The sequence below is a fragment of the Ranitomeya variabilis genome, chromosome 4 (assembly GCF_051348905.1).
Source record: "Ranitomeya variabilis isolate aRanVar5 chromosome 4, aRanVar5.hap1, whole genome shotgun sequence".
NCBI lineage: Eukaryota > Metazoa > Chordata > Amphibia > Anura > Dendrobatidae > Ranitomeya > Ranitomeya variabilis.
This window is the reverse complement of record NC_135235.1, coordinates 768,177,966-768,200,723: the sequence shown is the minus strand read 5'-3', so window position 1 is coordinate 768,200,723 and position 22,758 is coordinate 768,177,966. Positions and strand designations below refer to the sequence as shown.

The window sequence follows — 22,758 nt, the reverse complement described above, 5'->3', positions numbered from 1 at the left end:
TATTGAGCAGCCCACATAGTATATTGAGCAGCCCACATAGTATATTGAGCAGCCCACATAGTATATTGAGCAGCCCACATAGTATATTGAGCAGCCCACATAGTATATTGAGCAGCCCACATAGTATATTGAGCAGCCCACATAGTATATTGAGCAGCCCACATAGTATATTGAGCAGCCCACATAGTATATTGAGCAGCCCACATAGTATATTGAGCAGCCCACATAGTATATTGAGCAGCCCACATAGTATATTGAGCAGCCCACATAGTATATTGAGCAGCCCACATAGTATATTGAGCAGCCCACATAGTATATTGAGCAGCCCACATAGTATATTGAGCAGCCCACATAGTATATTGAGCAGCCCACATAGTATATTGAGCAGCCCACATAGTATATTGAGCAGCCCACATAGTATATTGAGCAGCCCACATAGTATATTGAGCAGCCCACATAGTATATTGAGCAGCCCACATAGTATATTGAGCAGCCCACATAGTATATTGAGCAGCCCACATAGTATATTGAGCAGCCACATAGTATATTGCACAGCCACATAGTATATTGCACAGCCACATAGTATATTGCACAGCCACATAGTATATTGCACAGCCACATAGTATATTGCACAGCCACATAGTATATTGCACAGCCACATAGTATATTGCACAGCCACATAGTATATTGCACAGCCACATAGTATATTGCACAGCCACATAGTATATTGCACAGCCACATAGTATATTGCACAGCCACATAGTATATTGCACAGCCACATAGTATATTGCACAGCCACATAGTATATTGCACAGCCACATAGTATATTGCACAGCCACATAGTATATTGCACAGCCACATAGTATATTGCACAGCCACATAGTATATTGCACAGCCACATAGTATATTGCACAGCCACATAGTATATTGCACAGCCACATAGTATATTGCACAGCCACATAGTATATTGCACAGCCACATAGTATATTGCACAGCCACATAGTATATTGCACAGCCACATAGTATATTGCACAGCCACATAGTATATTGCACAGCCACATAGTATATTGCACAGCCACATAGTATATTGCACAGCCACATAGTATATTGCACAGCCACATAGTATATTGCACAGCCACATAGTATATTGCACAGCCACATAGTATATTGCACAGCCACATAGTATATTGCACAGCCACATAGTATATTGCACAGCCACATAGTATATTGCACAGCCACATAGTATATTGCACAGCCACATAGTATATTGCACAGCCACATAGTATATTGCACAGCCACATAGTATATTGCACAGCCACATAGTATATTGCACAGCCACATAGTATATTGCACAGCCACATAGTATATTGCACAGCCACATAGTATATTGCACAGCCACATAGTATATTGCACAGCCACATAGTATATTGCACAGCCACATAGTATATTGCACAGCCACATAGTATATTGCACAGCCACATAGTATATTGCACAGCCACATAGTATATTGCACAGCCACATAGTATATTGCACAGCCACATAGTATATTGCACAGCCACATAGTATATTGCACAGCCACATAGTATATTGCACAGCCACATAGTATATTGCACAGCCACATAGTATATTGCACAGCCACATAGTATATTGCACAGCCACATAGTATATTGCACAGCCACATAGTATATTGCACAGCCACATAGTATATTGCACAGCCACATAGTATATTGCACAGCCACATAGTATATTGCACAGCCACATAGTATATTGCACAGCCACATAGTATATTGCACAGCCACATAGTATATTGCACAGCCACATAGTATATTGCACAGCCACATAGTATATTGCACAGCCACATAGTATATTGCACAGCCACATAGTATATTGCACAGCCACATAGTATATTGCACAGCCACATAGTATATTGCACAGCCACATAGTATATTGCACAGCCACATAGTATATTGCACAGCCACATAGTATATTGCACAGCCACATAGTATATTGCACAGCCACATAGTATATTGCACAGCCACATAGTATATTGCACAGCCACATAGTATATTGCACAGCCACATAGTATATTGCACAGCCACGTAGTATATTGCACAGCCACGTAGTATATTGCACAGCCACGTAGTATATTGCACAGCCACGTAGTATATTGCACAGCCACATAGTATATTGCACAGCCATAGTATATTGCACAGCCACGTAGTATATTGCACAGCCACGTAGTATATTGCACAGCCACGTAGTATATTGCACAGCCACGTAGTATATTGCACAGCCACATAGTATATTGCACAGCCACGTAGTATATTGCACAGCCACGTAGTATATTGCACAGCCACGTAGTATATTGCACAGCCACGTAGTATATTGCACAGCCACATAGTATATTGCACAGCCCACATAGTATATTGCACAGCCCAAGTAGTATATTGCACAGCCACATAGTATATTGCACAATGTAGTATATTGCACAGCCACATAGTATATTGCACAGCCACATAGTATATTGCACAGACATGTAGTATATTGCACAGCCACGTAGTATATTGCACAGCCACGTAGTATATTGCACAGCCACGTAGTATATTGCACAGCCACGTAGTATATTGCACAGCCCACGTAGTATATTGCACAGCCCACGTAGTATATTGCACAGCCACATAGTATATTGCACAATGTAGTATATTGCCCAGCCACATAGTATATTGCAGACATGTAGTATATTGCACAGCCACATAGTATATTGCACAGCCCAAGTAATATATTGCGCAGCCCAAGTAGTATATTGCACAGCCCAAGTAGTATATTGCACAGCCCAAGTAGTATATTGCGCAGCCCGAGTAGTATATTGTGCAGCCCGAGTAGTATATTGCGATATTGCGCAGCCCAAGTAGTATATTGTGCAGCCCAAGTAGTATATTGCGCAGCCCAAGTAGTATATTGCGCAGCCCAAGTAGTATATTGCGCAGCCCAAGTAGTATATTGCACAGCCCATGTAGTATATTGCGCAGCCCACGTAGTATATTGCGCAGCCCAAGTAGTATATTGCGCAGCCCAAGTAGTATATTGCGCAGCCCAAGTAGTATATTGCACAGCTCTCTCGCGAGACCGCCACGTCATCATCTTGCGGGATCGCAATGCATGGAGCGGTCACCGGAGCGTCGCGAGGAGCGGGAAAGGAATGTTCCTGATCCGAGGGGCCGATGAGTATATAACGATTTTTTATTTTTTTTAATCTGGATAGGATCTGCATAGGCAGCATCAATAGTAAAAAGTTGGTCACGCAGGGTTAATAGCAGCGGTAATGGAGTGCATTACACCGCAGCATAACGCGGTCCGTTACCGCAGCCATTAACCCTGTGTGAGCGCTGACTGGAGGGGAGTACGGAGCAGCACTGACTGCTGGGAGGAAGGAGCGGCCAATTTGCCGCCGGACTGTGCCCGTCGCTGAGTCGCTGATTGGTTGCGGCAAAAACAGCCACGACCAATCAGCGACTTGGGATTTCTGTGACAGACAGACAGAAGGACAGACAGAAAGACGGAAGTGACCCTTAGACAATGATATAGTAGACTGTTGGTAAGAAGGAGAACTATGAGGCCGATGTCTCCATGTCCAGGGCTTCTTTCTCGGGATATGATGGGTTTCTTTGGTACTTTCCCCCCATTAGAAGGGACACCGGTGGATATTGGGGTCTTTACCGGCTACAGTCCTGGTGGGATTTACTTGGTAATGGGTAGAGGCTAAATCCAAGTCGGCTAAAGGACCTCTGCCCATGTGACCGGAAGGGGCGGTGCCTCTTCCTCCATAGAACAGACAGAGCAGACACGAGGAAGCTGTGGATGTCATGGCGGGATTTCGTGCAGGATTTGGTTTTGGAGTGTTTTGTGCAGGATTTTCCTCTTCCTCCATAGAGCAGAGCAGACAGGAGGAGGCTGTGGATGTCATGGCTGGATTTCGAGGATTTTTGTGCAAGATTTGGGGTATTATGGGGCTCATTCTCCAAAGTCATAGATCAGGTAAGTGGGAGTCTGCCTGGAGAGAATGTGGTGATGTTGCTTGCATGGGTCTGCCTGGGGAGAATGGGGTGGTGTTGCTTGCATGGGGCTGCTGGGGAGAATGGGGTGGTGATGCTTGCATGGGGCTGCCTGGGGAGAATGGGGGGGTGATGCTTGCATGGGGCTGCCTGGGGAGAATGGGGGGGTGATGCTTGCATGGGGCTGCCTGGGGAGAATGGGGGGGGGGGGTGATGCTTGCCTGGGGAGAATGGGGGATGTTGCTTGCATGGGGCTGCCTGGGGAGAATGGGGTGGTGTTGCTTGCATGGGGCTGCTGGGGAGAATGGGGTGGTGTTGCTTGCATGGGGCTGCTGGGGAGAATGGGGTGGTGATGCTTGCATGGGGCTGCCTGGGGAGAATGGGGGGGTGATGCTTGCATGGGGCTGCCTGGGGAGAATGGGGGGGTGATGCTTGCATGGGGCTGCCTGGGGAGAATGGGGGGGTGATGCTTGCATGGGGCTGCCTGGGGAGAATGGGGGGATGTTGCTTGCATGGGGCTGCCTGGGGAGAATGGGGGGATGTTGCTTGCATGGGGCTGCCTGGGGAGAATGGGGGATGTTGCTTACATGGGGCTGCCTGGGGAGAATGGGGTGGTGTTGCTTGCATGGGGCTGCCTGGGGAGAATGGGGGATGTTGCTTGCATGGGGCTGCCTGGGGAGAATGGGGTGGTGTTGCTTGCATGGGGCTGCTGGGGAGAATGGGGTGGTGATGCTTGCATGGGGCTGCTGGGGAGAATGGGGTGGTGATGCTTGCATGGGGCTGCCTGGGGAGAATGGGGTGATGTTGCTTGCATGGGTCCGCCTGGGGAGAATGGGGTGGTGTTGCTTGCATGGGGCTGCTGGGGAGAATGGGGTGGTGGTGTTGCTTGCATGGGGCTGCTGGGGAGAATGGGGTGGTGATGCTTGCATGGGGCTGCCTGGGGAGAATGGGGTGGTGTTGCTTGCATGGGGCTGCCTGGGGAGAATGGGGTGGTGTTGCTTGCATGGGGCTGCTGGGGAGAATGGGGGGGTGATGCTTGCATGGGGCTGCCTGGGGAGAATGGGGTGGTGGTGCTTGCATGGGGCTGCCTGGGGAGAATGGGGGGGTGATGCTTGCATGGGGCTGCCTGGGGAGAATGGGGGGATGTTGCTTGCATGGGTCTGCCTGGGGAGAATCGGGTGGTGGTGCTTGCATGGGTCTGCCTGGGGAGAATGGGGTGGTGGTGCTTGCATGGGGCTGCCTGGGGATGGGGAGAATGGGGTGGTGATGCTTGCATGGGGAGAATGGGGTGGTGATGCTTGCATGGGGAGAATGGGGTGGTGATGCTTGCATGGGGAGAATGGGGTGGTGATGCTTGCATGGGGAGAATGGGGTGGTGATGCTTGCATGGGGAGAATGGGGTGGTGATGCTTGCATGGGGGAGAATGGGGTGGTGATGCTTGCATGGGGCTGCATGGGGAGAATGGGGTGGTGGTGCTTGCATGGGTCTGCCTGGGGAGGTGATGCTTGCATGGGGCTGCATGGGGAGAATGGGGTGGTGGTGCTTGCATGGGTCTGCCTGGGGAGAATGGGGTGGTGGTGCTTGCATGGGTCTGCCTGGGGAGAATGGGGTGGTGGTGCTTGCATGGGGCTGCCTGGGGAGAATGGGGTGGTGATGCTTGCCTGGGGAGAATGGGGTGGTGATGCTTGCATGGGGAGAATGGGGTGGTGATGCTTGCATGGGGAGAATGGGGTGGTGATGCTTGCATGGGGAGAATGGGGTGGTGATGCTTGCATGGGGCTGCGTGGGAAGAATGGGGTGGTGATGCTTGCATGGGGCTGCGTGGGGAGAATTGGGTGGTGATGCTTGCATGGGGCTGCGTGGGGAGAATGGGGTGGTGATGCTTGCATGGGGCTGCGTGGGGAGAATGGGGTGGTGATGCTTGCATGGGGCTGCCTGGGGAGAATGGGGTGGTGGTGCTTGCATGGGGCTGCCTGGGGAGAATCGGGTGGTGTTGCTTGCATGGGGCTGCATGTGCATGCTGGACGGGGGGTCCGCCTGGGGAGAAGGGGGAGATGTTGTTTGCATGGGACTGCATGCTGGAGGGGCCTGCCTGGGGAAGGGTGACTGCATGCTGGGGTCTCAGTGGGAAGGGGGTCATGTTTCTTGCTAGCGGGGCTGGGTGTCTGTTGTGAAGGGGGGCTGCAGGTCTCTGGGGAAGAGAGGCTGTGTGCTGGAGTCTCTGTTAGGAAGGGGGTCATGTTGCCTGCGTGGGGGATCTACGGGGATCTGCGTGCAGGGGGGTCTACCTGCAGAATGGGGCTGATGTTACTCGCATGGGTCTATGTGGTGTGGGGGGCTGATGTCACGTGCTGTGCAGGTCAGTGTGTGATGTCACTTGCGGTGGGGGGTGCAGGGAAGTATAGTGCTACGTGTGTGGGGGCGAACAGGGGGGGGATGAATGATGATGGAGATCTGAGGGATTGATATTACTTGGCATGAGAATCTCTGCCTGATGGTGAGGAGTCGGTCCTGTTAATATTATTGGGGACACCTGCTGTCAGATTGATGACTGACCTATGACCTCTGGGAGCGAAACAGCTTTACACCAATGTCTCCAGATCCCTGGCTTTATTCTCCCCTCGCACGCTGTGCTGCTCAGTATTAGCCCGGTGGCCACTGGTGTCAGCCACTACTTGTATCCAGTTTTCTGCATGATTTTTTTTTCTGTTTTATTCTAGGTATTCTGACTTTTCCCCATCCTGTGCCCCCCCCAGAGCAGTGACCTCCCTGCAGATGTCATTACATCACTGGACTTCTTTTCACCAAGTGGAATGGCGGTGCCCCCACAATCCATGTGAGGACCCAAAGGGATGACACTGTGTGCATCTGATAATGTCAGATAGATGAGTATAATTACTTTAAAAAAACCCCCTTTTTCTCGATTTGCGCTCGCTCTGTCTCCCCGCGCTCGCTCTGTCTCCCCGCGCTCGCTCTGTCTCCCCGCGCTCGCTCTGTCTCCCCGCGCTCGCTCTGTCTCCCCGCGCTCGCTCTGTCTCCCCGCGCTCGCTCTGTCTCCCCGCGCTCGCTCTGTCTCCCCGCGCTCGCTCTGTCTCCCCGCGCTCGCTCGCATCAGGGGCTTATCTACAGCATTCTGTAATGCTGTAGCTAAGCCTCCAATGTATCCTAAAAGATGAGAAAAAGAGGTTATATTATACTCACGCGGGCGGTCTGATCCAAGTCGCGGTCCGGTCCTGGGCCTCCCATCTTGATAGGATGATTTCCTCTTCTTGTCTTCACGCTGCAGTGCACAGGCGCCGGGAAAGGTCAGAGAGGCCTGGGGCCTGCACACTGCAGTACTTTGTGCTGGAGCCGCAGCGTGAAGACACGAAGAGGACATCATCCGATGAAGATAGGAGGCGCCAGACCGGCCCGCGATGCCCATCGGACAGGACTGGGACTGTCCCTGGGTGAGTATAATATAACCTCTTTTTCTAATTTTTAAGGATACATCGGGGGCTTATCTACAGCATTACAGAATGCTGGAGATAAGCCCCTGATGCTGGTGGGCTTAGCTCGCCCTCAATTTTGGGGGTGACAGGTTGCCTTTAAGCACCACAATACAATTTTTGCAGCTAAAGCACAGGGGACTTTGGTACAAAATGTGTTTTTCTTTTTTGTAATTAATCTGTCTTTAATGTTTAATTCATTGTTTTAATTTCTAAAACTCTTTATTATTGATTTGTATGTATGCATACTTATATATTTCTCTTTTTTTTTATTTCTAACTATTTGACTTGTAATAAACTTGTTTGACAGCTATGAGTTGAAATTTCATTTCCTTGCGGATTTACATTCTATGGGGAAGAGACAAAAGGTCGGGGGTGCAGCAGCTCGGGTGGTGGTGAGGCGGCAGAATGGTTATTGCAGGCTGTAGGCTTTCCTGAAGAGGTGGGTTTTCAGGTTCCGTCTGAAGGATCCAAGGGTGGTGGATAATTGGACGTGTTGAGGTGTGGAATTCGAGAGGATGGGGATATTGGGGAGAAATCTTGGAGGCGGTTGTGTGAGGAATGAATAAGTGTGGAGGAGAGTAGGAGGTCTTGGGAGGATCGAAGATTACGTGAGGGAAGATATTGGGAGATTAGTTCAGAGATATAAGGAGGGGACAGGTTGTGGATGGCTTTGTAGATCAGTGGAGAAATTTGCAGAGGGGAGAAACGGGAGTAGAGAGGTGGATTAGCCGGGCAACAGAGTTAAGGACAGACTGGAGTGGTGCAAGAGAGTTAGCGGGGAGGCCGCAGAGGAGGATGTTGCAGTAGTCGAGGTGAGAGATAAGGGCATGCTCAAGCATTTTAGTAGATTGAGGGCAGAGGAAAGGACGGATTCTGGCAATATGTTTGAGTTGGAGGCGACAGGAGGTGGCAAGAGTTTGGACGAGCGGTTTGATGGACAGGGCAGAGTCGAGAGTTACCGTGAGGTAGCGGATTTCAGGTGTGGGAGAGAACGTGATTCTGCTTACCATAATAGATCAGGTAGGGGAGATTGGCATTGTCTACATTGAGTTTTAGGAAGCGAGAGGTGAAGGAGGATATGGCTGATAGACACTTCGGGATTCTGGACAGCGGAGAGGTGACATCTGGGCCAGAGAGGTAGATCTGAGTGTCATCAGCATACAGGTGATACTGGAAGCCATGGGACTTTATGAGTTATCCTAGGCCAAGGGTATAGATGGAAAAAATTAGGGTCCCCAGGACAGAGCCTTGAGGGACTCCAACAGAGAGAGGGCGGAATGAGCCAATACAGTCTGCTGTGCCTGCCCAACGACCGCAGAGTTGCCCAGATCATACCCCTACTGATTACTGGGTGGCCACCCTGCTGCATCCCTGCTGCAAAGACAAAGTACCATTATTACTTCCGTCACTGGAGCGGGATGGCAAAATGTGTGAATACAAGCACATGCTGGTAGGGGCACTACTGACGGCATTCCCACCTGACAGAAGAAACACAAGGCAGAGGAGGAGGAAGTCGCCAACGCAGCTGGGGCACCACCTCAGAAGGGAGCGTTAACATGGCTAAAATGTGAAAAAAATTCATCAGCATGACACATCATCCAGCACCACCATCTGATACGGTCTATACAACCAGGTGCCAGCGTTATAACAACATGGTGGAAGAGTACATGTAAATGTCCACACGTCTGCATGTACTAAGTGATGGGTCTGCCCATTTAACTTCTTGGTTTCCAAACTGGACACATGGCCTAGGCTTGTACTTTTTGACTTGGAAGTGCCGGCATGCCCCGTGGCAAGTGTAATGTTGGAACATGTGTTTATCACAGCAGGGGATATCACACATAGGCGCATCCACCTGTCCAAAGCCAACGTGGCCACTCTCGCATTCATTAAAAGAAACCAGGAGTGGAGTCCACAGGACTTGTCTGTACCTCTGGCAAACCAGACAAATGTACCATCTGCACCCAGACATTGTTATATTTTATTTGCCATTTGTTTTATTTTGGGGCCTTACCAAAAAGGAAGAGAAATAAAATCCACAAAAATAATGTTGGATACCATCAGACCTGCCTCTTCCACCTACACTGCAATGTCCACCTCCTGCTAGTCCACCTACACCACCTCCTCCTCCACTAGGACATCCGACTACTGTATCTACATTGTTCTTTTTTATTTTATATTATGTTCTTCTAAGTGCTGTCCCTAAAAAAAAAAACTTGGATACCTCATCCCCTGCCTCTTCCACCTTCATCGCCACATTCGCCTCAAGCTCCTCCACCTACTACACCTCCTACATTTGGACCTATGTCTCTTTTTTCAAGATTATTATTATTACTTTTTATTCTCTGTTGTTCCATTTTTCACCTTTACCGCTTACTACCCCCATTTTACAGCACGAAAGTTCGAGACCACATTGGCTGTGAGATGGTCTCATTATGCTGGGAAGGGCCCAATAAACATTTACCTTTTCAGCCTATTAATCAGTGAACAGCTCTCTGCTTTTTCTTAGCTGGTTATTAAAAAATGGGTGGACTCACCCAAAAAATTAATTGGGCCCCCTCCATTTTTAATAACCAGCTAAGGCAAAACAGACCGCTAAGGGCTGATGTTAAATAGCTGTGAAGGTCCATGGATATTGGCCCCTACCAACACTAATAAGACTAGTCCTCAGCTGCACGAGAAATGGAGCATCCTGATTGCTTTTGTGCAGTGGCAATTGGGGTAATATATACAGCTCTGGCCAAAATTAAGAACCCACCACATCAAAACCCTGTCATGGGGAGCCCATTCTCTAGACCTGAACCCAATTGGAAAACTTGGAATGTAATCAAGAGGATGATGGATAGTCACAAGCCATCAAACAAAGAAGAACTGCTTACATTTTTGCGCCAGAAGCAGTGTGAAACACTGCTGGAAAGCATGCCAAGATGCATGTAACTGTGATTAAAAATTATGGTTATTACACAAAATATTAATTTCTGAATAGTGATGGGCGAGCACTAAAATGCTCGGGTGCTCGTTGCTCGGGTCGGGCAAATTGGAATTCTCAGGTACTCGGCCAGAACAGCGAACCCAATATAAGCCTACGTGAGACCAAAGTATTTTTACTGCGATCCCCCCGGGGGTTCTTTTAATTTCAAAAAACATCTGAAAATGATGGAAACACTGCTCAAAAGACACAGGAACATCATGGGGATAAGCCCTAGAAGCATTCCTGACTCCTAGTTCACAGCCTTAGGCCGGTTTCACACTTGCGTTGGTAGCAGCTGCGGACTTCCTCCGTGAAGCTCCGCCGCTAGCTCCGCCTATTTCTGCATGCGGCCGGCATGCAGCCTGTATACCTATATTTAACATTAGGTACGCAGGTCGTGCCGCAGTATGCGGATGCTTCCGCATGCGTCGTTTTGACGATGCAGAGAAGAAAAATTGCTACAAGCTGCGTCCTATGCTGGTCTCCGCATCGTCAAAACGACGCATGCGGCAACATCTGCATACTGCGGCACGACCTGCGTACCTAATGTTAAATATAGGTACACAGGCTGCATACCGGCCGCATGCAGAAATAGGCGGAGCTAGCAGCGGAGGGCGGGGCTTCAAGGAGGAAGTCCGCAGCCCTCCGCAGCTGCTACCAACGCAAGTGTGAAACCGGCCTTAATCATTTTTTTCCGAGATTCATGCCATTTTTCCCGGTGCCACAAAAAACACATTAAAACGAAACCAAAACAGGTTTTGCTGCGAAATATGTCAAGGTACATCCTTTGTAGGTTAATCACTTGCCTGTAAGGCCAAATATTTAACCCCAGACCGAAAATTTCCTCTCCCTCTTAAGGCCCCGTCTCACATAGCGATTTACCAACGATCACGACCAGCGATATGACCTGGCCGTGATCGTTGGTAAGTCGTTGTGTGGTCGCTGGGGAGCTGTCACACAGACCGCTCTCTCCAGCGACCAACGATCAGGGGAACGACTTCGGCATCGTTGAAACTGTCTTCAACTATGCCGGAGTCCCCCTGCAGCACCCGGGTAACCAGGGTAAACATCAAGTTACTAAGCGCAGGGCGCGCTTACTAACCCGATGTTTACCCTGGTTACCAAAAAAACAAACAGTGCATACTCACCATCTGATGTCCGTCAGGTCCCTTGCCGTCTGCTTCCTGCTCTGACAGTGCCGCCGTACAGTGAGAGCAGAGCGCAGCGGTGACGTCACTGCTGTGCTGTGCTCTCACTGTACGGCGGCATTCAGTCAGAGCAGGAAGCAGACGGTAAGGGACCTGACGGACACCGAAAGGCGAGTATGTACTGTTTGTTTTTTTTTACATTTACGCTGGTAACCAGGGTAAACATCAGGTTACTAAGCGCGGCCCTGCGCTTAGTAACCCGATGTTTACCCTGGTTACCAGTGAAGACATCGCTGGATCGGTGTCACACACACCAATTCAGCGATGTCAGCGGGACCTCAACGACCAAAAAAAGGTCCAGGCCATTCCGACACGACCAGCGATCTCACAGCAGGGGCCTGATCGCTGGTACGTGTCACACATAGCGAGATCGCTACTGAGGTCGCTGTTGCGTCACAAAACTTGTGACTCAGCAGCGATCTCGCTAGCGATCTCGCTATGTGAGACGGGGCCTTTAGGCTTAGTTCAGACGCAGCGTTTTTGAAGCGTTTTTCAACTTTAACATTGCTTTCAACCACTACAAATGCATTCACTGGGAAATGTCAAAAATACTTTTCAAAATTTATTTTACAATTGCAAGGTAAGGATGCATTCCAACTAGCGCTGGGGTCCGCCAGGAGGGGATCCGTAATGGATCTGACCTCCTGGTGACCCCAGCTAAGGCTGGCGGAATCCTGGAGTTACCAGGAGGTCAGATCCATTACGGATCCCCTTCTGGCGATCCCCAGCGCTACTGGGAACACAGCCTAAGATGTGTATATTTCAAAACATAATTATGTGCATAAAACAACAAAAAAGTAAGTAAATGGGCATGCCAAATATAGGCATTTTATATGCAATTTTTTTATGAAAACATTTTTTGGTTGTAGCAAACTTGGTGCAGGAATATTTATTTGTAACTTTACATATTCCCCCGAAAATTCTCACATATTATTTTTTCGGCTGAATGTTCCTTGCATACATTTTGTCCGCAAGTAGAACAGAAACGCTCCGATTTTCTTTCCTTCTTTGCTGGACAAATACAGCAGCGCTGTCATGCAGAATCCACACTCTTCCCAGCAATAGCAGCAATAGCAGAGTCATAAAAGTTCTTCCCCAGCAACAATACAGACAAAAAGATTGAGTATCACATGTAAACCTAGTACAGGCCTAAAAGGCCCCAGGAGCGTGAATATGGGGTAGTCCCAAAAAAAGGTTGTTATACCGAAATGTCTGTAACATAAAAATATATGACTAACTGGAAATTACTAACAACTATATACCTGAGGATTACCTAGATTTTCAAAATTCTAACTAAAGTACTTTTACAGAAAATAGAAAACAGGGTTAAACTGAGATATCATGGAGTCATCAGACGAGTGGCCATAAACCACTAGAATATAAAAGCCACAAGGATTTAGATCAAACCACCACAGGCAGAGTTTCAGTAAACCTTAATGTTTTACAATGACAAACAGCAAACATATAGAGGCTTCGAACTGTTTCTGAAGTGAGAAAACAAACATTTATCAAGATGGTGTCACTATGAGCATTGTCTGTCGCATCTGTAAATGTTTTACAAGACATGCAGCTATGTGATTGTCTGAATGCATTCGGTATACAGTATTTAAATCTGCGAGATATCGGGGGATTTCGGGTGCGGGGGATTGATCATGTGCAATGTGGCGTGAGAGGCGGGGATATAAAACGTATCCTAGCACAACGTGAGTGCCGATGGATTTCTGTTTTGGGAACTATGGCACCTAAAGGCCTCAATGAGGCGCATGGTTTCTCATCATTCCTCTAAATTATCTTGTCTGATATAAACCTGTCTTGTCCTTGCCATGTCATTAGATTTTAATTTGGTCTCTATCTTTTTTATTGTTTTTAGTGCGATTTTTGCTTGTGTTCATATTCCTGTGACATGTGACGTTGATATATATATGGAGACAACAGATGATGAAGGGACTATACTTACCCGATGATGATTGAAGATGGATCGGTGTTGTGTGGAAGAACACAGTATCTACAGGAAATAAATGGAAATAAATGAATCATTATCGGGATTTTTCTATATTTTTGTGATTTATGTGATATGTGCAAATAGCCTAGATGGATGGAAGATGGAAATCTTGTTTACAAATCGCCATTTGTATATTCGCCATTTGTACATTTGAGGCAGCCAAAGTTATGGCTCTCAAGGAGAGAAACTAATATAGTGGACAAAGAAATATTTGTAATGAACTACTGAGCCAAACTAACATCATTGCATTATCAAATTTATATGAAGTGTATTGTGTCCAATTTGCGCAACCAGGCAACACAAAAAGGAGCTTTTCCAGTGAGCTCTTTAAGGTACACAAATGTGAAGTGTTTGCCATCAAGGATGTGGTTTCACCAATGGGGGGTACCTTTTTTAAAAATATACTATTGCCATCACAGCCACCCATGCCCAAACTTTACGGGCCTATAACAATTCAAAGCATGTTCACCCAGGTCATGTCATCAGAGATAAGGAAGAGACATTGCAGGAGACAGAGTTAAGAATTAGGGCCAATGTAGTGGTGTGTGTCTCTGAGACTTGTAATGCAGTGCATGATCTGCCAAACAATTCCCCAATGGGGTTACCTTTTTTTAAAGTACACTAGTGCCATCGCATGCCCCTAGCCCAAATATCAACGGCCTATAACAGTACTGAGCACGTTTACCCTGGTGATCTAGTGGCAGGAACATTTTAGATTGCAGGAGACCGAGTTAAGAAGTCGGCCCAATGGAATGTCATGCCCAATTCCCCAATGTGGGATCCTTTTTAAAAAAAATAAGAGAGTGCCATCACAGCCCCCTTGGCCAAAATGCACCGTACAGAGCACGTTCACCCTGGTGATCTACTGGCAGATACGGGATAGATTGCAGGCGACCGAGTTAAGAAGTAGGCCCAATGTAATGTCATGCCCAGTTCCCCAATGTGTTGTCCTTTTTTTAAAAAAAATAACTGCCATCACAGCATCCTTTGCCAAAATGCACCGTACAGAGCACGTTCACCCTGGTGATATATTGGTTCTGGATGAGGAGGATGAGGATAAGAACAAACAGACCAAATCTGTAAGCGTATACCCATGTGGGGTTGTGAAGAGGTGCATGAGAATACGCCTCCCCAAAAGAGAGAATGTATTTGAGGTTATGTTTCGCTGTTTTCACTTGGTGGTGTACAGAAGTCTTTCCCAATCCAGGCCTTGTTCATTTTTATAAGAGTCAGCCTGTCAGCATTTTCAGTTGACAGGCGGATGCGCTTTTCTGTTATAATTCCACCAGCGGCACTAAAACCCCTCTCTGACAGAACGCTAGCAGCAGGGCAGACCAGGACCTCCAAGGTGTAGAGCGCCAGTTCATGTCACGTGTCCAGCTTGGATACCCAATAATTCAAAGGCACATAGGAATCCCGGAGGATGTTTGTACGATCTGCAAGGTACTCCCTCACCATCTTCCCAAACATTGCACTTCTTGTGACAGCGCCCCTTGCCTCTGTGCCGCCACGATGGGAATGTCTGAGAAAACTGTCCCAGAACTTGGCCATTGTTCCCCTGCCTGAGCTGGATTGTACTTCTGTCTCTCGCTTGGAGTCCTTGGTTGTACAACAAACTCTTGACTTCTGCTGCCAGCGTTCTCACATGGGAATTTTCTAAGTAATTCCGCTACAAGGGCCCTGTGGTACGGCAAAATTTTAGTACACCTCTCTGCCTCAGGCAGAAGAGATTGAAAGTTCTCCTGGAAGCGTGGGTCTAGAAGTGTCACCAACCAGTAATGAGTGTCACCCAAAATTTTGATAATCCGAGGGTCACGTGAAATACAGTGCAACATAAAGTCAGCCATGCGTGCCAGACTGCTAACAGGCAAGACTTCCGTGTCCTCATCAACAGGACACCTGATGTTGCTGTCCTCCTCCTCCTCCCTGTCCTCAGGTCATCCCCACTGAACAGAAGCTAATACAGATGTGTTTGTAGTACCATCTATAGCACATGAAAGTAGCTCCTGTTCTTCCTCCTCCTCCTCATTGCCTAACAATCCAGGTTGAGAAGACATGAGGCTGGGCTGAGTGTAATCCCCCTGTATGTTTCTTTGCTCCATGTCCTCGTGCTCCGCCTGCAATGCATCCTCTCTGATTGTGAGCAGATAGTTTTTCAGAATGCTGAGAAGCGGGATAGTGATGCTAATTATGGCATCATCACCACTCACCATCTTAGTGCAGTCCTCAAAGTTTTGGAGGATGTTACATATGTCTTACATCCATGTCCACTCCTGAGGTCTTATGTGTGGAGTCTGACCTGAAATTCGATGGCCTTGTTGATGTTGGTAGTCAACGGCCCTCTTCTGCTCACAAATCCTTTCCTACATATGCAGCGTAGAGTTCCAGCGCGTGGGGATGGGGACATCATACAATAGTCGGTGAGCTGGAATCTGAAACGCTGCTGAAGCATGGCAAGGGCGGCTGAAGCTGTAGCTGGCTTTCTAAAATGGTCAGACAGACGGCATACTTTCACTAGCAGATCCGGCAGCTCCGGGTAGCTTTTCAGAAATCGTTGAACCAAGAGGTTAAGCACATGGGCCAAGCAAGGTGTGCTTATGAGCTCACCTTGCCTCAGAGTAGCCATCAGGTTACGGCCATTGTCACACACGACCATGCCTGGCTGTAGGTTCAGTGGTGTCATCCAAACATCTGACTGCTTTTTCAGCGCTGTCCACAACTCTTCTGCATTGTGCGGTTTGTCACCTATGCAGATTAGCTTCAGCACAGCCTGTTGCCGCTTGACTGAGGCAGTGCTGCAGTGCTTCCAGTTTCTGACTGATGTGTTGATTTCATAGATGGAGGATGAAGAGGAGGAGGAGGAGGTGCAGGAGCTGTAGACTGTGGGGGCAACCCTGATTGACATAGGGCCAGCAATCCTCAGCGTGGGGAGGAAGTGTTCCATCTCAAGGTCCAACTGGGTCCCGGCTTCCACTATGTTAACCCAGTGTGCCGTCATTGAGATGTACCGTCCCTGCCCACAAGCACTTGTCCACGTGTCCGTGGTTAGGTGGACTTTCCCGGTAACAGCATTGTTGAGGGCACGGGTAATGTTGTGGGACACATGCTGGTGTAATGCCGGTACGGCACACCGGTAGAAATAGTGGCGACTGGGGACAGAGTACCTTGGGACAACCGCCCCCATCAGGTTGCGGAATGCTTCTGTCTCAACAAGCCTAAAAGGCAGCATTTCTAGCACAAGCAGAAGAGAAATATTAGAATTGAGGACTGTGGCCTGTGGGGCGTTGGCTGGGTATTTCTGCTTGCGTTCCAAAGACTGGGTTATAGACAACTGAACGCTGTGCTGGGTCATGGACGTGGACGGGCTTGCTGATGGTGCTGCTTGACTGTGGGCCACAACAGGTGCAGGGCTAGAGGCATCTTCACATGCACGGTGTACTTGGGATTGGCTTCTATGCAAAACAGTGGAAGAAGCAGTGGTGTGACCAGCAGGCAGTGGTCCTCGAGCCTGGGGTTCGGCCCACAAAGTCAGGTGCTTTGCTTGCATGTGCCTGATCATGCTGGTGGTCAGGCTGGTTGTTTTACTACCCCTGCTGAAGCAGGCATGGCAGGTGCTGCAAATGGCCTGTTTAGGGTTATCGGCAGAGTCTTGAAAAAATAGCCAGACTCTGGAAGATCTCACAGGTGGAATGGCAACTTCACTCATGTTGGTGTTACAGGGAACGGATGCATGCCCTCTGTCTGTGGCCACCACACTGCTTCTTCCTGCCTGTTGGGGGATATGCCTCCTTCCCCATTTGTGCTGCTGTCCTCGCTACGCATGTCCTCCTGCCAGCTTGGGTCAGTTACTATGTCATCCACCACCTCGTCTTCCACATCTGCACCCTGATCCTCCTCCTGACTTTCTAGAAATTGTGTCTCATCATGGTCCACCTCTTGTGACACTTTCCCACCATTGCCTTCGTGTGACTGGGGCTGGTTAAAGCTTTGGGCAGCTCTACATGCGATCTCATCTTTCCCCACTTCAAGTTGACTGGGAGAGATTTCTGAATCTTGAAATGGAAAACTGAACAGCTCTTCAGAGTGTCCAATGTGGGATCAGTTGTCTCAGGGCACTCGGCATGGTGGGAGGAAAGAGGATCAGGGTGAGGAATATCCTGGCCTCACTCACGGCTACTCAGACTTGACTGTGTGGAAGACAAGGTGGTGGTGGCTAAGTGACTGGAAGCTTTTTCCGCTATCCAGCCAACCACCGTTACACACTGCTGTGGCTTCAATAGTTGTGTGCTGTGGTCCCCTAGAAACTGGGACAGGAATGCCGAGAGAGAAGATGTGGGTCTTTGTTTTGCGCACTTTCACCTTGCCCATGGCCTCATCCTCTGGATGCACCATCAGCATCACATCCACTTCCCTGTCCCTTGCCCCTTGCCTTAACCATTTTAAATGGACTACTGCACTATTTCAAATGCTCAACACAAATGTCTTTATTAGTAGCGAAATAATATGTGATCAGTATGCCTGCAAATCTATGATTTTTCAAACCCAAACACCAGGCAGGCCTCAGCCTGACCTAACAGACTGTATTCAATTTTTTTAAGTTAATTCATGCAAAATAGTGCTGTATAGAATTTGAGTATCACACAGCCAAAAAATAAGTACACCGGTCTCCAATGCCCAAACTAGGAGCACAGAGATATATGACGGCTCTAACGGAAATACCACACTGGCAAATCTGTGGCCTTTGAATTTTTTGATACGAAATAGCGCCGTATAGAATTTGAGTATCACACAGTCAAAAAATAAGTACACAGGCCTCCAATGACCAAACATGGAGGACGCAGATATATGAGGCCTTTTTCAGTGAATTTAAAACACCAAAAAAAAGGGAGCACAAGGGTCGCACAGACAACTATGCTACGTATGCCTGACAAACTATAACTTTTCAACAGGCCTCAGTCTGACAGAACAGACTGTATTTTTTTTTTTTTAGGGGGGGGGAATTTTTGGAAAAAAAAAGAAGGAAAAATAGGTATATAGACAGTAAAGAAGCTGCAGCAGCAGCAGGCGGTTATGGAGCTTTGGGAGGGATGCAGTGGGAGCAATGGACGCACATACAGTGCCTGCAGGCCTTGCACTGATGTGGATATGCTGTGCCCTGCCTGCCTAGCGCTGCAATATCGGGACCCACAAATTAGCCCTACAAAGGACTTTTGGTTTCTGAGGAGTTGTGGAAGTAAGAGTTGCAGACCTACACTAACTCTAAAACCACGATTCTGACCCTATCCCGGCAGCAGCTCTCCCTATTCTCGCTGAAACAGGAACAGAATGCGGCGAGCAGGGCTGCGCCAGGTCTCTTATACTCGGGATGATGCTGTACGGCCCAGCCAATCACTGCACAACCACAACAAAGATGGCTGCGGCGTTTCATGGCCTGGCAGACAATCTCTGCACCGTGATTGGGTCTCTAAAGTCCGCCAAAATTGCTGGGTGGAGACTGCAGTTACCGCCGAATAATCCCGGAAATGCTCGCTGCTCGCCGAGTACCCCGATACTCGGGCGAGTAACGAGTAGTGGCGAGCACGTTCACTCATCACTATTTCTGAACTCTTCCTGAGATAAAATATTAGTACTGTTGTTTCTAAATGACTATGGACTTGTTTTCTTTGCATCATTTGAGGTCTGAAAGCACTGGGTTATTTTTATTTTGACCATTTTTCTTTGTTAGAAAAAAATACTAAATTTATTGCTTGAAAATTCTGAGGCATGTCAGAAGTTTATAGAATAAAAGAGCAATTTACATTTTACTCAAAAATATACCTATAGAGAAAAATCAGACAAACTGGACATTTTGCAGTGGTCTCTTCATTTTTGCCAGGGCTGTAAGTATAATTACAACTGTGATTTGTCAAAAATCACAGCTGACATCAAGCCGAGGGTTAGTAATAGAGAGGTGACTATGAAACACCCCGTTTACTAACACTGTAAGTAAAAATAGAGAAACACAGATTAAAAACATGTAATTAAAATATAAAAACAGACACCCTCTTTCACCCATTTACCAAAAAAAAAAAACACCTGCAGGTTCAATGAGATCCACAAGGTCCAGTGTAATCCACATCGAGGTCCCAAGACGATCCCCTGCTCCAATACATACAGAAGCCACAATGACATCATAAAACGTGACCCCTCCCCGTGTCCGCCGTACACACTAAGGGTGGCATGGAAGCCGCCACCTGCGAGGTCACCGGAGATTACAGTTTGCGGTTATCACAGACCCTCTGAGCTGTCAACTGTCACTGGAGGTGAACTCAAGGAGCACAGTGACCGGCACTACGCATAACCTGGCGGAAACATTGTAGTAGGTTGGATTGCCGGACTGCCCCCTGCGTGACACAGGGGCACTACAGTACAGAAGTCCGACAGTGAACCAGTGGGATCATTACAGTGCATCAGATTGGTGAATCACTGGTGGACTTTGTTATATACAGCAAGCTAAAGCTAAGTGGGCAGAAGGACCTGGTGTTTTAGCTTACTAAGTCTGGTATTAAACCACTCACAGGGACCTGGTCCTTTATCCCACTGGGATGTAGCTTTCTCACAGAGAGCAGGCTAAATCCAAGTTGGCAGAAGGACCTGGTCCATTTGGCCAATAATTATAGTATTAACCCCTTCACAACGCATGATGCAGTTACGTCATCATAGAAATATAAGAAAAAAAATATTGCTTTTGCTCAATTAAACAAATACACAAATTTGGAATTGATGTGTTCAGAAAGGTCTGACCAATCAAAATGTAAAATAATCTGATCAGTAAACGGTATAACGAGAAAAAACTCGAAACGCCATAATGACTTTTTTTTGGTCGCCGCAACATTGCAATAAAATGAAATAAGAGGTGATGAAAACATGGTATCCGCGCCAAAATGGTATCAATAAGAACGTCCTGCCAAAATAAAAAAATTCCCAACGGCGATGTGGATGGAAAAATAAGTTATGGGAAGGAAATTTAAAAAAAAAAAAAAACGGAAAATCGCCCGAGGGTTAAAACACTCCTAGGTGCATGCATGGAAAAAATCTGTGGTTGTGTGATCTACAAAAATGATCACCAGTAAATAAAACGGGACGCGGATGAGATTGGTGCAGAATATTGTACACACTGGGATTAAGGGGAAAATTCGTGTGTATAATTGTCACATATAAATAAATGTGTAATCAGATGTCATATCTAGTCTGCGGCTCAATATAACTGCAAAAAATCACATAACAGGATTCATATATATCTATATACAATGAGGGTCCTTCTATCTGCTGGGATTTAGCATTCTTATATAGAGCAGGCGAAATCCAAGTCACTAAAGGACCTGGTCCCTCTGCCGACTGGGAAATAGCCGACTCTGTGTGAGAAAGCGAAATCCCAGTGCACAGAGGGACCTGGGCCTACAGCCAGTGGCGTAGGAAGGGGGGAGCGGGCGGCACAATGCCGGGGGCGGCTCCGACCCAGAGAGGAGGAGGAGGAAGAAAAAAAAAAAAAAAAGAGACGTGGGCCCTTTGAATCTTCGGGCGGCGCCGACCGCTGCCACGACCAGGCTCCCCCCCCCCCCCCCCCGATACCAGCGATGGCATTGGGCCCCCCTTTAATACTCACCTCTCCTGGTTCCTGTGGCAGCTGCAGCGTCTTCGGCGCCCTCTGACTCTGCGACGTCTCAGGGCAGAGGGTGCGATGACGTCATCACTGCGCGCTCAGCCTCTCTGTTCTGAGCGTTGCAGAGCCGGAGTGACGCTGAATGCACCGGACCTGCGCTGGGAACGGGAGAGGTGAGGATTTTACTTTTTTTTTTTCTTTATGTCTGACTCAGACAGACTGGGGGTAATATGCTGGAGACAGACTGGGGGCAATATGCTGGAGACACACTGGGGGCAATATGCTGGAGACACACTGGGGGCAGATTGCTGGAGACACACTGGGGGCAATATGCTGGAGACACACTGGGGGCAGATTGCTGGAGACACACTGGGGGCAGATTGCTGGAGACACACTGGGGGCAGATTGCTGGAGACACACTGGGGGCAGATTGCTGGAGACACACTGGGGGCAGATTGCTGGAGACACACTGGGGGCAGATTGCTGGAGACACACTGGGGGCAGATTGCTGGAGACACACTGGGGGCAGATTGCTGGAGACACACTGGGGGCAGATTGCTGGAGACACACTGGGGGCAGATTGCTGGAGACACACTGGGGGCAGATTGCTGGAGACACACTGGGGGCAGATTGCTGGAGACACACTGGGGGCAGATTGCTGGAGACACACTGGGGGCAGATTGCTGGACACACTGGGGGCAGATTGCTGGACACACTGGGGGCAGATTGCTGGACACACTGGGGGCAGATTGCTGGACACACTGGGGGCAGATTGCTGGACACACTGGGGGCAGATTGCTGGACACACTGGGGGCAGATTGCTGGACACACTGGGGGCAGATTGCTGGACACACTGGGGGCAGATTGCTGGACACACGGGGGCAGATTGCTGGAGACACACTGGGGGCAGATTGCTGGAGACACACTGGGGGCAGATTGCTGGAGACACACTGGGGGCAGATTGCTGGAACCACTGGGGGCAGATTGCTGGACCCACTGGGGGCAGATTGCTGGACACACTGGGGGCAGATTGCTGGACACACTGGGGGCAGATTGCTGGACACACTGGGGGCAGAATGCTGGACACACTGGGGCAATGCTGGACACTGCGCCTGTGCGGCCGCCCTGCTTGTGAATCCCAGCCCCGCACTCTGCATAATGCATAACACACTGCGGGGCTGGGATTACCAAGGTGGGTGGCCGCACAGGCGCAGTCTGCAAGCCTGGCTGTGACGTCAGATGGCCTGAGCTCTCTGCGCCTGCACCAAACAGCGATACACAGCGCAGGCACTGGATTTCATAGGTAAACAGTGCTGAGGGGGAGGTGCGTGACGGCAAGGGGGGGGGGGCGCCAAACTCGGAAACAACCCCGGGCGGCAAAAGCTCTAGCT

General features: G+C 48.6%; 1 long non-coding RNA gene across 1 annotated transcript; it reads left to right on the top strand.

Annotated features, from left to right (window-relative positions):
• Nucleotides 1-3,765: 3,765 nt before the first annotated feature.
• LOC143769385 (uncharacterized) lies at nucleotides 3,766-7,854 on the top strand. The gene is made up of 2 exons (XR_013214387.1): nucleotides 3,766-4,035; nucleotides 6,774-7,854. It is a non-coding gene; the product is annotated as an uncharacterized LOC143769385 (long non-coding RNA).
• Nucleotides 7,855-22,758: the final 14,904 nt, after the last annotated feature.